The sequence below is a fragment of the Hordeum vulgare genome, chromosome 7H, assembly GCF_904849725.1.
Source record: "Hordeum vulgare subsp. vulgare chromosome 7H, MorexV3_pseudomolecules_assembly, whole genome shotgun sequence".
Taxonomy (NCBI): domain Eukaryota; kingdom Viridiplantae; phylum Streptophyta; class Magnoliopsida; order Poales; family Poaceae; genus Hordeum; species Hordeum vulgare.
This window is the reverse complement of record NC_058524.1, coordinates 96,902,910-96,921,108: the sequence shown is the minus strand read 5'-3', so window position 1 is coordinate 96,921,108 and position 18,199 is coordinate 96,902,910.

The following is an 18,199-nucleotide window of genomic DNA, read 5'->3' as shown; positions in this document are numbered from 1 at the left end:
GGCATCGTGATTACATGCAACGGAAAATACTTGCTATTCTAGCATGCATCATTTTATTTACTTAAGTCATGGCAAAAGGTCTGCTTGCCTTGCTCACGTAAGTCCTCGGGGTCTTCGAGGTCTTCCGCTCCGTCCCCGAGTACTCCATCTACCGTCAACTACGTCGGAAATAACCATAGTAAGCCACATATCCAGCAGAATAAAAGTGTTCTATAAATAGAAGTGATATTTTTCTTCGACCTCTCTGGTCATAAAAAAATACCTGAATCCTTGCCAAGGCGTTTGAGTCATCAGGGGTGTCTAGATGGAAGGAAAGGAGGGATAGGTGACCTTTGAAGAGGTCAACAGAAAACATTCTGTTAAAAATGAGTGGAGGCACCCATTTAACAGAGAATGATTTTAGAAATATTTAGGAAGTGGTTTCACTGGCTTTGGAGTTGAAATGAATGTTCTAGGGATTTAACAATGAGGATTAAATAGCAATAGAAGCTATTTATTTATGGTAACAGAATGAAGCTTGATAAAAATGTTGACCAAGTCTTTAAAAATGGAGAGTGATCCTAGGAGTTTCTGGAAGTTTGAATCACTCCATTTGGATTTGATATGAAGCCTATGGGATTTTTGAAAGGGGTGACATTTTATGTCCAGATTGGGATTTTAAATAAAACACCAGAGAAACATGTCTTGGAAAAATGTGCGAGGCACATAGGTGGATATAGCTTGATTTTAGGAACCTGCAGAATTTTGAATCAACAGATTTGGAGTCAGTATGAATTCACAATGGATTTTTGAAGTCACAGATAAATGAAAAAGGAAAAAGGGGTCCTCCAGACTTAGCTATGTTGCGCATAAGGCGCCAGAGAAAGAGATGGGCCGGCCCGGTTGTGCAGGCCGCGTGGGAGGCTGCCGGCGTCGAAGGCGTACTCCCTCCAATACGTCTTCGCGCGAGGAAGACGTGAACGGCCAGGGGCGTGGCCACTTGACTGCGCGGGCCCAGTCGTTGTTCCGCTTACATGCGGCCCCCACTTCGTGAGGGCTTCTTCTTCCTCCCGATCTGGTGCACATGGGGAAGGGCCAGCCGGGCAGAGGCTGGCGCCGGCGGCTGCTTGGCAGCGCTACGGCCACCAGGGACTCGGGGCGAGCAGCCTCCCGCGCCTGAGCAGGAGCCCATTCCCGCTGGGAGCTCCTGGAGGCGAGGCTATCGGCCATGGCGGATGCCGACGGCACTGCCACGGTGGGGCGGCGGCTCGGCCAGCTAGAGGAAGAAATGGGGCGAGGGGGAAGAATGCGGAGGGCCGTAGGGCCCCTGGGGCACCCCTACGCAGTAGGAAGAGGAGAGGAGAGGGGCTGGGGAGTCCCTGATGTAGGCATGGCCGAAGCCACGGCGACCATGGGAGGAGTGGAGGGAGAGAGAACTGGGGAGATGGAGCTCGAGGGTGGCTCTAGGGAGAGAGTGAGAGGGTTCTGGAGGAGCTAGAGGGCTCGGGGGAAGCCATATGGAGAGGGGGAAGAGGAGAAAGCTCAGGAGCTCTCTGGAGCTCTGAGAGCATGGGGTAGACAGCGTGCCAGAGGGGTTTTGGAGGGTAGCTAATGGATGTAGATGGCTTGAACGGTCAAAAGGAGATGCACTGACGCTCTGAGACATGGTGCAACTGCGGGACATGAGCTAGGGAACAAAGAAATGGCGCAGAGCACCATTAGTGCAGGCCAGAGTGGTGGTCACCACCCCACCTGGTGTCCTGGGGCACCCCTTGGCTAGGCCAAGGTGTCAACCGTGCAAGGCATGCTTGCCACGATGCACTGGAGGAGTTTGGAGCCAAGTGCAGAAGGTTTGAATAGAGTTTCACTGATGTGAATATTTCAGCAGGAAACTAGGGGCTGCTACCAATGGTTTTCACACGCATTGAGGGGACATGAAACCATGTCCTGGAACATCTGGTATGGAAGGACTACACGTCTGCAAAATTTTAGCCCAAGAGAAGAAGTGTAGCTAGTACTTGCTGTACAAAGCCACAATTCAGCCAAAAATGAACTTGAAGAGGTGCTGCTCATTTTTCCCACATGAGCATGCCATAACTTGGTTCTAAATGAAGCCTTGGCATGTATTAGATGCTCTGGAAAGAGTTGGGGGTGATAGCTTAAGCAGAATAATGGAAAGAAGGGTAAAACAGTGCTGCCAAGGGTAAAAATGAGGGAGAGTTACAAAGGGACCTCCTCAAATAATTGACCAGTGGCCATGGGAATGTTACTAGAGGTGAAATGTAACTATGTGAGGCTGTGGTAGAAAGTTGAGCTCAAGGGTAAAAGTAGAAGGGGCAATAGAAGCCAGATTAGTGAGTGCACACAAGGTGTTTGATCTGTGGTTAGTCTACCAGATGGATTCCAATGGCTGTGAAACTTAACAGGATCAAATAATAGATGAAAATAAGCTTGCACACCAAATTTGGGATTTGGTGGACAAGTTTTCCATTGTAGACTTGAAAAACCCCAGAAAGGGGCAGAAATTGGTTTCTGCTTAGAACCCTATTCAAATAAATTCCCACAAATCCAATATTTGGTGTAGGGGCATCATTTGAGCATTAAGGCATGCACAAAAAGTTTGAGGTCAATTGGACAAACTTTATAATGTAAAGTTTGTTAAAGTCAGAAATTAACAAAGAGGGTTTTGAGGGTTTTAGGACAAGTTCCTCTATGCTCCTTGGTGTACCACTTGGTGTGGATGCCTCATTGGAGTACTGGAACATGTCCACCAAATTACAGCACAATTGGAGATACTTCACAATGTAAAGTTGCTCAAATTTGATTCTGGACAGATATGGTTTTAGAGTGATTAGGGAAGTCAAATCAAGTTGGATTGAAATGAAACTTGGCAAGATCATCAAGAATATCATAGATGACATGCTAGCATTTTACTGGAATTTATTGAGAATATTTCTTATAGAAATATTCCAAAAGCTTGAAATAGACAAGAATGGTTTTGGTGGGTTTTTCCCAATATTTGGAACATGACCATGTGTTGAAACTCATAAATATGGAATAAATATATCCACTGAGTTTCCCTAAATTTTCATAAATATTTTGAAAGCAATAAAAATAACTTTCCTTCATAAGAGACCATTTCTGGCCTCTCACAAAGGATTTTAAATAAAATAATAAAATAACTTTTAAAATAATAATAAGATGGTTTCTCGAAGTCATTTTGATAATAGGTTTTAACTAAAACCATTGGTGCAAAAGAAACTCCCTAATTTGAAGACTTGTAGTACAACCCTCATCTCAGGGGTTTGAAAGTTTAATTCAAAGAAAAGCTTTTTGGTGAAAATAATATTTGGTAAAAATAGATATTTGTCCTAAACACATGGCATGATCATTAGGCAGGAGATCATGGAGTGAGGAGGTGATTAGGAGAGTGGCAAGAATTAATGGGGATCAATCACATGCAAAACATCCAGACAGACAATAGTCACTTCAAGCATCACAAGCATTCGCAAAAAAATTATTTGCTCCTAAATTTTGAAATAAGTTACTTAGTCAGGAAAGCCAAAAACTGGGATGTGACAGACCTTACCCCCTTAAGAGAATCTCGTCCCCGAGATTCTGAGGCTAGGGGTTGGAGAGATACAAAATCTTGAGTTGGAGGTAGTCTTCATGTCCCCAGGTTGTTGTGGTGGTCTTGAGGTGCTTGGTGATACGACTTCGATTGTTGACACGTCCTCGACTGATCGTGAGCGGAGTCTGGCAATAATTAGGCTTGAACGAGGTTAAGGGCTTGGTAAGCTAAGTCTGTGCAAGGTTCCGGCTTGCGATTGTATTCCAAGTGAGAATACGTGGCAAGATAGTGTGTCTAGGATCTGGTCCTGGGGTTTCGCATGCCAATTAGTGACATCAAGATGTCTCGTGTTAGAACGCACTACCAAAGTCTTGGCATGGCTTCCTGCTTACGGGGAAGTCCTTGACTCCCTTTTAGCAGTCAAGCTATGGTCGCAAATAGTCTTCGTAGGCTTCTCGCGGAAGGGTCTGGGCTGGGTCTCACCTATGAGTCTATGCTCGGGGCTCCGGTCCCGAACAGGTCCTGCCATATTGGGAGTTGTGAGGGTTTCTGGACAAGCTGGCTACCCAAGAGTTTAGACCAGTCATCCATTCCCAACATCTGCGACTCGGCAAGCGGGAGTCACCTTTAGCAGGTTTCCACCACGACTCACTAGTACTCTCGTCCTTGATTTGGACCAAGGAGAGGTCGTCAGATTCTTTCGCTTGTCGAAGGGCCTCATCATCTTGAATCGTCGAGGTTTCTTGATGTCGTTGATGTAGTCGGTGCGCGGTCGGTGGTTGACTTCTTGTTGCTTCATTGTCATTGTCGTGGCTTCCTCTTCACGGCGGTTCTTTGTCTTGACTTGCGTAGGATAGTCTTCCGTTGTCTTGGGATTGCTTCAAGAAGTCCACCTTCTCGAGATATCACGGTACCCTCGAGAGGTATAAAGATCGGCGTTCCTGGGGTTCGTCCAAACAGGACTAAGGCGTTCTTCCTCTTACTGGGTGAGTAAGTATGTCATCAATGGGGATGACAACCTACCTTCCCAAACATGACATAAGCATAGTGCTCAAAAGTCAGGTGAGGAGAACGGAACTTGCTACGGGCGGGTACTGGCCACATTTCAACGACTTAGAGTCGTCTTCCATGGTCGTAGTCCGTCCATCTTGTGGCTCAGCGAAGCTTTAGGGTCTCAAGGAATTTAGGATGTGGGCGAACGGTTATCATCTTATCTCTAAGCACATTCCTTAGATGCCAGTAGTTCGACCGCTAACTTGAGACAACATCATCTCATCTCATCAAGGGTATCATCCTACATGGGTCAACTCCACACCGCTCATGCTAGTCAACTCCGGGTTGAGGGAAGAACTAAACCCAAACACTTACAAGTATGGCGTAGCCCCAACTGTACATGCATCACTATGCAAGGACCTTGGGGAGACATACAGCTACCACGACTGAATCTGAGGCACAACAAATCCAATTGTCCACCTAAGTCATCCAATGGACAGGGTACTACACTACTATATTAAGGAAACACGTAGTAGACCAATCCAATGTTTTGTTTCCTTCCTATGAATCCGATCAAGTAATCCATCAATCTGATCAATCATCACTGGACCTATCACTCCTACAAATCCAACATTGACGAGGTTCCACATAAACTCTTAGAGTCCTCGTAACTCACATATTACTGCAAGAATTATGTCATAGTATATCCACCAACTTCAATAATCATGGCCATCTAATCTCCAAGGCCAACTACATAGGTTGTAAATCAATTGACAACTCCAAGTATACGCACTCTATATCCACCGAGAAAACATGGTATCATGATCAAGATTAACGAGCTAAATCCAATTTACTCCAAACCATGTGGTCTTCGTCACCCTCATTATTCTATTAAGATTACCTATTTAAATCCAAGACTCAAATCCAATAAGAAGTCTACTTGATAATCCAAGTCATCATGGTAATTATCTCTGTAACATCGCAAAATTATAAATTTTGGAATGTTAATATAATTATTAGATTGATTGTTTGTTTGTTTGATTGGGTGATTGAAACTTGAGTGGAAATTTGAAACTTTTCAAAACTTTTGAATGACAGGGAATAAAATGACTTTCCCCTTCTCCGGTGAATTCAAATTCAATCTTTTAAAAGCAAAGAGAGAAGATGACATGACTTCTTCAACTGTAAAGAATTTGAACGGAGAAAATTGCATTTGAATTCTCTTGCATTTATATTTGTTTTCTCCACTCAAGAAATGCCGGGAAATACATTCTGTCAAACAGAAAAGAGCAGAGGAACATGACCCTCAAACACACGGGCATTTTGAAAGTTATTTGAACCCTAAAACTTAGAGGGTCATTTGAAAATTATTTGCAAAAGAAAATAAATCTTTTAGGCAAATTTGTGAAGATAATTTTTTCTGAAGTTTTTTATTTTTGCCGTGGAAAAAATGCCCATCATTTATATTTTACTTTTTCTGATAATCTTAGTATATAGAAACTCTTTATTCCGATTTGATTTGAATTCCCTTTTATCGTTTTAGTTTCCTAGTTTTAAAAATAGGAAAGGAATCACTTTTATTAGGAAACTCCAGCTGGCCCATTAAGAACTTTCCTAATCAAGCCTCTGTGTAGCTATGCCATCCCTGGATCAGTATGCTGGCACACACAGTACATCAATGTATATATCAAAGTGCAATCACATGTAATTAGCGTAAAACTGATATATACCTTAAATATCTCAGCGGAAGCAGTCAAGGGAGTGGAGTCCCAATAAACACCAACGGCAAGTTGAGTGTAGACCGTAGCCCTGAATCATACTCTTACTCGTCGAAGGAAAATATCTGCAACATAAGACGTTGCAGCCGTGTAGGTCAGCATATAGAATATGCCGGCAAGTCACATAAGAGAGGGGTGAAAAGTAATCATCTATACTATATGCATATATGGCAGGTGGGGCTATAAGTTTTCAGCGAAAAGGAAGTTTTCTCCTACATCAAGAGAGGGCTAAAAGCAAAATATTACTACATTGTCCAACCAAGCCAGAGCCCAATGTAGTAATATTTTGCTTTTAGCCCTCTCTTGATGTAGGAGAAAACTTCCTTTTCGCTGAAAACTTATAGCCCCACCTGCCATATATGCATATAGTATAGATGATTACTTTTCACCCCTCTCTTATGTGACTTGCCGGCATATTCTATATGCTGACCTACACGGCTGCAACGTCTTATGTTGCAGATATTTTCCTTCGACGAGTAAGAGTATGATTCAGGGCTACGGTCTACACTCAACTTGCCGTTGGTGTTTATTGGGACTCCACTCCCTTGACTGCTTCCGCTGAGATATTTAAGGTATATATCAGTTTTACGCTAATTACATGTGATTGCACTCTGATATATACATTGATGTACTGTGTGTGCCAGCATACTGATCCAGGGATGGCATAGCTACACAGAGGCTTGACTCGTTTTGAGTCGGGTCGCTACAGAAATGGTGTCAGAGCACATGTTGACTGTAGGACGTGACCCTAGAAACTGGAAATTTCTTAGGATAGGATCTCTCTAAAAATTCTTCAATAACACCTTTTACTTCTCATATCTTCTGATTTCATCAAACGTTCTCTCTCACCTCAAATAGTTAGACAATTCCCTTTCCCCTTTGACCACGTGAAGGATCAACCGACTCCCGCTTCAAAGTAAAGAGGATTTCATCATGCAGTTGAAGCTACACCAATTGAAGACTCTCAAGACCCGAAGAACTCGAAGACCCCGAAACGTTCCAATGTTTATTAGAAGTCCAAACCCCAATTATATACCCACGTTAGTTACGATGATTTGTGAGCCGTCATTGGTGTGTGTTTTCCGACGGCCACAAATAAAACCTATTCTCAAAAATATTGTTTGTATTTTGTGTATCTCCCTCCCTCTCTTACCCGTTTCATCCCCAAAACCTCAACCCTACCAGATGGAGTATGAAGCTGGACTTGTAGTCTCTGGACCAATGACCCGGCTGGAAGCTGAGATATGGATTCAGAACATGGAGAACCACTTCGGGAGCAACTTGATCTCAAGGAAGTATGAAGTGGAACACGCTCGCCAGTACTTTACCCAAAGTGCTGCTATCTGGTGGAAAATGCACCATGCCATACAAGGATTTAGTGGAGCAGAAAGTTGGGAAGAATTCAAGAAGACTATGTTCAGATCCCGTCTCAGTCAGAAGGGCTATGATAATACGAAGGAGAAGACTTGTGCATGCAAGATCTGTGGAGAAATAGAACACACCCAGGAAGAACACACGGATGGATGCACTCATTGTGAAGAAAATCACCCAGCTGAGGAGTGCCCAAGTAGTCAGGTGACTTGTTTTCTTTGTGAAGGACCCACCCACTACCCAGCTCAGTGTCACATTTACCCCAAGGTGCAACAAGTTGTCAAGCAGCAGAAAGATGCAGTGAAGGAAACCCTCAAGAAGAAGATTCTAGAGGAACCGGTGATGATTGAAAATATTGAAGACCCTGATGGACAAGGTCTGACCAGATTTATCTCCAATGCATGCTACTCATGTGGAGAAGAAGGACATTATTCACAGGATTGCACGAAGAGAAGCCAAGAGTATCTGGGAAACTTCCCGACGGAAGAACTGGAGTTTGATCCACTTGAAATAGAAGAACTGGCCAACATGAAGGAGTCTGGAAAGAAGAAAAAGTACCCTCGGAAGAGCCAAATCTCTGTAGACATAGACCTGAGTCATGTCAGATGTTACAAGTGTATGAAATTTGGCCACCACAAATACATGTGCTCAGGAAGGAAGCCGGGAATCCAAGGAGCAAAAGCAGAAGCTAAGAAGCCTCGAGACTTGTGAGAAATCATTTGTTTTTGTTGCAAAGAAGCAGGACATTTTGCCAGCGATTGTCCACAAAGGAAGAAAGCTAGAATGGAGTAGTTAAGTTTTGACCATGGCAGTAAGTGTAATCCGAAGCACTCCTATTTTTCATAAGATCATGGAGTGAAATTTTTGTAACAGAAGTCCCTGAGATTGTAATAACATCATGAATAAATGGAATTTATTGTCTCATGATTGCCTATGTTGAACTCTATGCGTTGTTTCTCTTCGAGCAAAGATCTCTGAACATTATGAGGATATGAGAAAATATGCTCTATGCACGCATGAGTATAATTCATTTAAGTGTGGTAGTAATCGGTAAACCCACAGGATCCACTGAGTAGGAATGTACCAGGAATACCTGAGTGAAGTACGTGCGGAGATGATGGAGATGAAGCTCATGACCACCATGATGAAGCAAATGCTCGACCATACCGAACCATGTGGATGGCAGCATTTGTAATAGAGTACTTTTGAATTGGAGTTTTTGATAAGAAATAAAGGATGTAATAAAGGATTGATTATGAAATGAATATGATTTATGGAAAGAAGCTATGATGGATCAGCCGACGTTTTCTTAGGAGCATACGAAAACCTGAGAGTTGTGAAGAAACGATAGATGCTTTGTTCAGCTTGCAGAACCAATGGATTATACGAACTTCGTTCGTGGACAAGAGAAACTCTGCAACGCTTGTGAGGATTGCCCAAGTGTTAGAATGCGAGATTCGCTAAACCTTATACAGAGAAATGATTTGGGTGCGGAATGGATTGATCACCATGACGACTTACTCTTATCATTTATCTTGCTATTCGGAATGGTAAATCTGAGAGACTTACCCATATAGAGAGACGACGTTCTTTGAAGCTTTTGTTTAAGCCTTAGAGTGGTATAAGAAAAGCCCATGTACATCGCACCTGTTGTCACGCGTAGGAAATTTTACGGTGAGAATGAAACCAAGACCCCTCTCTCTGTAGGATAGCCACAAATGGTAGACCACCATGAGAATCATCGATAGGTTAGTTAGAATTCATCACGAGACTGTCAGTTAAGAAGAGCCAGTGACGAAAGAAGCTTATATCAACGGGAGAGCATCACCAAAGGATTTAATATGAAGACTGTGCGATGTCAGTTGCCAAAACCCCAGAGGATCGTTAAAGCATTTTTAGGGACCAGTATCTCTCATTTTAAGTGTGGTAGCATTCCCACCTTGCCGCAGATTGGATTTGTTAGAAGACCCCCAAACCCTAACCTTTCTTTCTAGCCTCTTCGAATCTCGAGGACGAGATTCATTTTAAGTGTGGTAGTTTGTAACATCCCAAAATTATAAATTTTGGAATGTTAATATAATTATTAGATTGATTGTTTGTTTGTTCGATTGGGTGATTGAAACTTGAGTGGAAATTTGAAAATTTTCAAAACTTTTGAATGAGAGGGAATAAAATGACTTTCCCCTTCTCCGGTGAATTCAAATTCAATCTTTTAAAAGCAAAGAGAGAAGATGACATGACTTCTTCAACTATAAAGAATTTGAACGGAGATAATTGCATTTGAATTCTCTTGCATTTCTATTTGTTTTCTCCACTCAAGAAATGCCGGGAAATACATTCTGTCGAAAGAAAAGAGCGGAGGAACATGACCCTCAAACACACGGGCATTTTGAAAGTTATTTGAACCCTAAAACTTAGAGGGTCATTTGAAAATTATTTGCAAAAGAAAATAAATCTTTTAGGCAAATTTGTGAAGATAATTTTTTCTGAAGTTTTTTATTTTTGCCGTGGAAAAAATGCCCATCATTTATATTTTATTTTTCTGATAATCTTAGTATATAGAAACTCTTTATTCCGATTTGATTTGAATTCCCTATTATCGTTTTAGTTTCCTAGTTTTAAAAATAGGAAAGGAATCACTTTTATTAGGAAACTCCAGCTGGCCCATTAAGAACTTTCCTATTTTTGGCCCAACAGGAGATCATCTTCTTCCTCTGTTCCTCCCCCACGTCACACGAACTTTCCCTGCCATGGACAGAGGAATCCCCACCTCCGGGATTCGCGAAGCACCTTCCCTCCCAGCGCCTCCCGTCGCCTCTATAAGAACCCCCATGGCCTCCTCGTTCCATTCCAGTTGAAACCACCGCCTCTCCCCACCTCCTCCTCCCCCTGCAAATCGCCGGAGTCGGCACCAGAGAACTCACTGGAGCTTCTCCCCATCGCCCCTGCATCTTCCCCTTGCCCCTGCAGCCCTCCCCTACCTCGCTGCGCCACCTCCACCACTTCGGCCCTCCTCCACCACCCCTCCCGTTGGCCCCCTCCCCATCCCCACGAAACTCCTGCCAGGAGCCATACCGCCAGCAGCTTCCCCCGTCGCCCCCCCTGCACCCTCTCCATCTCCCCCTCGCCTCCCCCCAGGAGCCCCACCCCACCCCTCCTCCGCCGGATCCCCCACCCCTTCGCTCCCCCCCTCCTTCGCCACCCCATCTCGCCGGAGAAGGCTCCAGCCACTGCTGCTTCAGACATGGTAAGGCCCCCTCTCTCCTTTCTTTTTTTTACTTGTTTTGTTTTTTTTAGTTTTACCCTTAGATCTATTTTCAACAGTGTAGATTAGAGTAACTTACCCCTTCGGTTTTCTAAAAACAACCGGTCAACCTGTAAGTTAACCGCAATATTTTTTATTATTTACCGGCCATCCGCTGTTAAGCCTATGCCACGCACACCCATCAGCCAATCAGAAGCCGCCACATGGATTCCCTATTTGTTTTATTTGTTCAGATTTAGTTCAAAAACAGAAAAGGTCCAATTTTGTTTTGGCCATAGCTTTTGATCCTGAAGTCCAATAGAGTTGATTCTTTTTCCAGTAGCTCCCAAATTTCCTGTAGTTCTGAAAAACATATAATTTGTCTATGTTTGAAATTTTCAAAATTGAGTTAGATCAGATTTAGTTTAAACCTTGTTTTGCCTATTCCAGGAGTTTAAAAATAGCTTTTAATTTGATTCCTTTTGGTACTGATCACTAGTGATCTTATTTATCAGTGGTAAAAATTTCAGATTTGTTTCAGTATATTAGCTCACTGTTTCTTGTGAAACAATTTTTGTTTCACCTCTTTTAGGATTTCGGCTAATTCCTTTTTTATTTTTGTTTTAAAATATTTTATTTATTATTTCAGAAAGATTATTGTTTTGTTTATGTTAGTTAACAGTAGTTTTGCAACAAGTGTTGATTTTATTTTTATTTGTTATCATGAAATCAATTCTAGTTCCTTAGTAACTTGCAATTGGTTTCTCCACTGTTTCAAATCCCGTTTGGGAATACTTTCAAAAAGTTTTGTGAAAAATACTTTATTTTATCTTAGTTAGATTTATATCTTAGTTCCTTGTTATTATTTTCTGTTGGACAAAAATCGTTTAGTGTTTGATGTAGTAGAGGACTCTCTAGTCTTATTTGAAGTTTCTTTCGGATTCCTCTTCGCTCTCTCTTTTGTTTTGATTGCTAGAATGATTGCTAGTATGAGTGCTTATGTGAATGATATGTTTGTTATATAGATTTCATCGGAGAGTGATGAGTAGTCTATCAAGTTATTTCTCGAGAAATTCTTCTTCGTCAACATCACCAGGCAAGTCACTTTGATCATACTATCACCTATGTGTTATGCATCGTAGTTCTACCATCCTATGCCCAATTGCATGCTGCTTAGGTACTTGGAAATTTTAGTATAGATTGTAGTATCATGTGGTAGGCACACAACAACCCCGATACTTGCCCCGGGACGACAAAGTTCATATTGCTATGCTTGAGTAGACGGGACTTCGGTTGAGTGCTTAACACGAGTGATGCTAGGTTGATTAAATAATCAAGACCGGTTAAGACAAGATTTTCAAGACCTCGGACGCAATGCAACTCTGGGTGAAGGACGGTTGATCGGCTCCCTGGAGAACCCAGTGGATGACCCGGGATGCTGGGGACGGCCATGACATCCTGCGGAAAGCTTCACCCAGGCTCAAAGGGACGGACGGATATTTTCAAGACCCAAGGCTTACCTGCACAGCCACAAGTCATTATGGGCTCTGGCTTGGTTGGACAACGAGGCGACTCTAGACAGGCGGTGCTAGCAGATGTAGAAGAACGGTAGGAATGGATGGGCACCGACAGGGATTCAGAGGGACCCGTTGAAAGACCATGTTTTGATCATCCGGTCTTCAAACACCCTGAAGTGCGAGGACATACACGGAGGCGATCAAATCTTGTGGGGAACGTGTGCAAAACTCTGCAGAGTACTCAAACCTAATCGATTAGCCGTGTCCATGGTCATGGACAACTTGAGCCAAAGGAACTGAAGTTATCTGGATTTCTCAACACCATTAAATATATTTGATGAGGGTAATTATTGACAACTCGGGTACGAGGATTGGTTGGCGGAACCATCTCGTTAACAACCAACAATGTAGTAATATTTTGCTTTTAGCCCTCTGTTGATGTAGGAGAAAACTTGCTTTTCGCTGAAAACTTATAGCCCCACCTGCCATATATGCATATAGTATAGATGATTACTTTTCACCCCTCTCTTATGTGACTTGCCGGCATATTCTATATGCTGACCTACACGGCTGCAACGTCTTATGTTGCAGATATTTTCCTTCGACGAGTAAGAGTATGATTCAGGGCTACGGTCTACACTCAACTTGCCGTTGGTGTTTATTGGGACTCCACTCCCTTGACTGCTTCCGCTGAGATATTTAAGGTATATATCAGTTTTACGCTATGTACATGTGATTACGCTTTGATATATACATTGATGTACTGTGTGTGCCAGCATACTGATCCAGGGATGGCATAGCTACACAGAGGCTTGACTCGTTTTGAGTCGGGTCGCTACAATATCCAAACCATGCCAACTACTAGCTACCACCAAGAATAAAGTTCATGATCATAATCATCCTACTAAATCCAATCTTACTCCAGATTATGTAGATTTTACTACTGTACCAACTCGTTCCACCAAATCCACCTACCTTATAAGCGTCTCATGATCCACCAAAATAGTCTAGCTATATCCTCAAAACAACTATCATCATCACAACCATCTTAGTCTAATGCTCTCATATCGGAGATCGGTCCTCTTATGGCATCAAGGTTACAGTGCTATATTGAGATGGAAGGATACTTGTTCACGTTAATCACTTGTTTCATTAAGAACCCGGTGCTCAGCGGGGTTTATCGGGGACCTACACGTGTTCTGGCAAGTACGTGTACTAGACACGTGACCAGAAAATTTGAGCCGGAAAGGCTGGTGGAGGTTAGTATGGTCTAGTGTGGTCTTCCAAGATCGAGGGGAAAACACATTCCTACGGGTTGCGTGTGGTTAAGCGTAGCACAGTCAGTGTCTTCAACGTCAGCCGTCCTCCGAAGTGGATCCTTGGCGCATTTGTCTTGCCGTCTTCAGTTGTCGAGAGGGTGAGAGAAAGAGAGAGAGCACAGAGGGGAGGGTCTAAGGGTCTCAGCGCAATCAAACAAGCGTTGAAAAATCAACTCAAACAAGTGCAAAAATTATTTTGAACATCAAAATAAGACAAGTGATATAACCGCATGCTTGTTGCCTAAGAAAAATTGCGACTTATATCAAAGCACAAACAACAAAAGCAACCAACACACAACATGGTCCATCCGAACCATTTCACGGACTCGACTTCGCATAGGGGATTCACGACTCATCCTATCCTAGGCTCAGGGACTCGACAGTCGTGCTTGCTTCTTGCTCCGGAGAGGAGTCCGCTAAGTCTTCTGGACCTTCTCATGGTGTTGTCACGCCTCTTGTTGTTGCTTGCTGATGTAATTCGCTTGAATTGTAAGGAAGTCTGGTTATCTTCTCGTCTGGGAAATTGCTGACGAAGGTGGTTCTTCATAGCCGTCACTGACAGGGTCTTCTGTTGTCTTCATGATTGTGTCAGCGTCTTCTTGTCTTCTGAGGCTTCGAGAGTCTCAGGTGGACACCTTCATGCACCGATATTTGCAAGACATGATAGAGTTCTGATCTGGCAATCATACTAATTGCAATATTGACACCTAGAGCGGGGGATGAAGAGAACTGTTTTCCTGCTCACTAAGGTGAGGCGGACCAAATGGCAAGATTCTCATCCACCGGTGATGGTCGACACAATTATCTATAACTGACAGGGTCGCACTATTAGTGATGTAGGTCAAGGTTTGCATATATTATGTCCAGATTATCGTAGGCGAAAGTGGCATCACTCTGGAACAATGTCCAGGGTTTCACCATCTTCTAAGCCTCGATGTCCTCGTTCCTCTTAGAGGTACTACTGTTGGTGTCGTCTGGTCGTAGAGTTGTCTTCTCTGTCCTTCATCACAGGTGTTTGCGTGGAAAGGTTACTTCCTTCCGGGCTGCCCACGAGGATTTCAATTTATCCCGTGGTCAGAAGGGCATAAGGTTCTAGCGACCAGTAGCAAGTTTTGTAAAAGTAGACGAGGAGTGTCAAGAAAATAAGAGTGGAAGGCTAGAGCATAACCTTCAATTTCTTTGAAGTTTTGGGAGAGTTGAGAAAATATATATGTTTTGTAAATATTTTGAAGGATCTGGAAAACAGTTTTGTCCTAACTAACGTCCATGCTAACTAAGGGCTTCCTATAGTCAGGATGGCTCTAATACCAGTTCTGTGGGGACCCCGACTGGTAAGTCGATATTGCCGTGCCCAGTGATCCCAAGGATCAATGCTCACTGAACACAGATACTGAATAATAGAGTCTTACATCCATACATACCGTTTGATACAATAAATGACCACTTCGATCGAGTCTTATATACATAGGGCCTTAAGGCCTACACTTGAAACTGAACCAATAGCGGAATTATTGGTTGAAAGCGTGAACCCATGCCATCAACCTTAACCTACAGGCATTCTGACTGGGAAGCGTCCTAGCTCGCAAGAACGTCACCAAGTTAATCTCCACCATATCTTGACTTTCATACCTGGTCAATGAAATAACCAGTGGCAAGCCAATGAGTACTTTGAATGTACTCGCAAACAACCCATGATACGAACAATGAAAGTGAAGGATAACAGTATCATGCATCTTTAGTGTAACTCAACTGGGTGGGATGATCGTGTATATGCATCAGGTTAAAGAATTAATTTTGAAGAACAGGTTACGGATATCAACATATCTGCGATGGGCTGAACCATCCGGGTTCACCCTTCATGCCAAGTCATCGGACTTGTCATGACCTCAATGTATTAATGAGGGCTAAACCCTCCGGGTTTACCCTATATGTCAAGTCACCGAACTTGATCATATTATTGTGATTATTGTGATTATAAAAACACCTTTTTAACACCACACACACACACTTGGTTTATGCGGAAACTCAGGACGTAGTTTAAGCAGCACCACCCAACTTTCCTTGACCGTGGACACGGCTATTCGAATAGTTTACACTCTGCAGAGGTAGTACGCTGGACCCACGAGAAACGGAATACTTCCGTGTCATCCACGACTCGCGGTATATCACATATACCCGAGGTAAGTATCCGATCATCATCTTTCCCCTGACGATACTAGACAAAGAGATCCACTCGATTGGTACCCAGCCCACATGTTGTACGTCTTACGAGCACCGACTCTGGACATTAACAACCATGCAGGGACCAACGTCTTACGAGCACCCGACAGGGTTTTCATAAACTCTTTATTTAACTCATCATCATGCTCATGATAAAATGCTCTATTATTACTTGTCAACATGATAATATCATGACCCTCACGGGGTCAAGCTCAATGAAGTGATTAACTCCACTAGACAATATGACAGTAGCATGATCCTCGTAGATGGTAGGATCAAGCTCATCATGTTTATGCTCCGAGGAGCCATGTAATAACACTACTATCAATGCAAGTGCTTTGAAGAAGCCTCCGGTACCATCACATCGGTGATGAACCAGCATCGTGATTACATGCAACGGAAAATACTTGCTATTCTAGCATGCATCATTTTATTTATTTAAGTCATGGAAAAAGGTCTGCTTGCCTTGCTCACGTAAGTCCTCGGGGTCTTCGAGGTCTTCCGCTCCGTCCCCGAGTACTCCGTCTACCGTCAACTATGTCGGAAATAACCATAGTAAGCCACATATCCAGTAGAATAAAAGTGTTCTATAAATAGAAGTGATATTTTTCTTGGACCTCTCTGGTCATAAGAAAAATACCTGAATCCTTGCCAAGGGGTTTGAGTCATCAGGGGTGTCTAGATGGAACGAAAAGAGGGATAGGTGACCTTTGAAGAGGTCAACAGAAAACATTCTGTTAAAAATGAGTGGAGGCACCCATTTAACAGAGACTGATTTTAGAAATATTTAGGAAGTGGTTTCACTGGCTTTGGAGTTGAAATGAATATTCTAGGGATTTAACAATGAGGATTAAATAGCAATAGAAGCTATTTATTTATGGTAATAGAATGAATCTTGATAAAAATGTTGACCAAGTCTCTAAAAATGTAGAGTGATCTTAGGAGTTTCTGGAAGTTTGAATCACTCCATTTAGAGTTGATATGAAGCCTATGGGATTTTTGAAAGGGGTGACATTTTATGTGCAGATTGGGATTTTAAATAAAACACCAGAGGAACATGTCTTGGAAAAATGTGCAAGGCACATAGGTGGATAGAGCTTGATTTTAGGAACCTGCTGAATTTTGAATCAACAGATTTGGAGTCAGTATGAATTCACAATGGATTTTTGAAGTCACAGATAAATGAAAAAGGGAAAAGGGGGCCTCCAGACTTTGCTATGTTGTGCATAAGGCGCCAGAGAAAGAGATGGGCCGGCCCGGTTGTGCATGCCGCGTGGGAGGTTGCCGACGTCGAAGGCGTACTCCCTCCAATATGTCTTCGCGCGAGGAAGACGTGAACGGCCAGGGGCGTGGCCACTTGACTGCGCGGGCCTAGTCGTTGTTCCACTTACAGGCGGGCCCCACTTCGTCAGGGCTTCTGCTTCCTCCCGATCTAGTGCACACGGGGCAGGGCCAGCCGGGCAGAGGCTGGCGCCGGCGGCTGCTTGGCGGCGCTCCGGCCAGCAGGGGCTCGGGGCGAGCAGCCTCCCGCGCCTGAGCAGGAGCCCGTTCCTACTGGGAGCTCCTGGAGGCGAGGCCTTCGGCCATGGCGGATGCCGATGGCACTGCCGCAGTGGGGCGGCGGCTCGGCCGACTAGAGGAAGAAATGGAGCGAGGTGGAAGAATGCGGAGGGCCCCAGGGCCCCTGGGGCACCCCTATGCAGTAGGAAGAGGAGAGGAGAGGGGCTGGGGAGTCCCTCATGTAGGCATGGCCGAAGCCACGGCGGCCATGGGAGGAGTGGAGGGAGAGAGAACTGGGGAGATGGAGCTCGAGGGTGGCTCTAGGGAGAGAGTGAGAGGGTTCTGGAGGAGCTAGAGGGCTCGGGGGAAGCCATATGGAGAGGGGGAAGAGGAGAAAGCTCAGGAGCTCTCTGGAGCTCTGAGAGCATGGGGTAGACAGCGTGCCAGAGGGGTTTTGGAGGGTAGCTAATGGATGTAGATGGCTTGAACGGTCAAAAGGAGATGCACTGACGCTCTGAGACATGGTGCAACTGCGGGACATGAGCTAGGGAACAAAGAAATGGCGCAGAGCACCATTAGTGCAGGCCAGAGTGGTGGTCACCACCCCACCTGGTGTCCTGGGGCACCCCTTGGCTAGGCCAAGGTGTCAACCGTGCAAGGCATGCTTGCCACGATGCACTGGAGGAGTTTGGAGCCAAGTGCAGAAG